The sequence below is a fragment of the Penaeus monodon genome, chromosome 32 (genome assembly GCF_015228065.2).
Source record: "Penaeus monodon isolate SGIC_2016 chromosome 32, NSTDA_Pmon_1, whole genome shotgun sequence".
NCBI classification, from domain to species: domain Eukaryota; kingdom Metazoa; phylum Arthropoda; class Malacostraca; order Decapoda; family Penaeidae; genus Penaeus; species Penaeus monodon.
In genome coordinates this window covers 34,996,724-34,997,004 of record NC_051417.1, presented here as the reverse complement: position 1 = coordinate 34,997,004, position 281 = coordinate 34,996,724, and the positions used below count along the sequence as shown (strand labels likewise).

Here is a 281-nt window from a genome sequence, read left to right as displayed (position 1 = left end):
GGGCAAACAAGTATTTATGTGTATCTCTTTTTCTTTAATATACATGTACAAGAACGATTGTACGCAACAGTAATTGGTAAACACTCAATGGCCGACTTCTGTGGAAAATCACGTTTTTTTGACTGAAACGTTAAAACAAATATATATAATGATAGTGTTTTCGGATTGTTACGTCTAGTTTTTTTCTTTTTTTGGGCATTACAAGGTTTGTAGAAAAAAGATAAAAGACCGGGACTTCGGCTGCCAGGTCGAATTCTGTTGAAATTATGAAAAGTAAAGGA

General features: G+C 33.5%; 1 pseudogene; it reads right to left on the bottom strand.

The window, feature by feature from the left end:
* The window catches only part of LOC119593651, a 2,209-nt pseudogene that overhangs the window by 1,255 nt on the left and 673 nt on the right, over window positions 1–281 (bottom strand).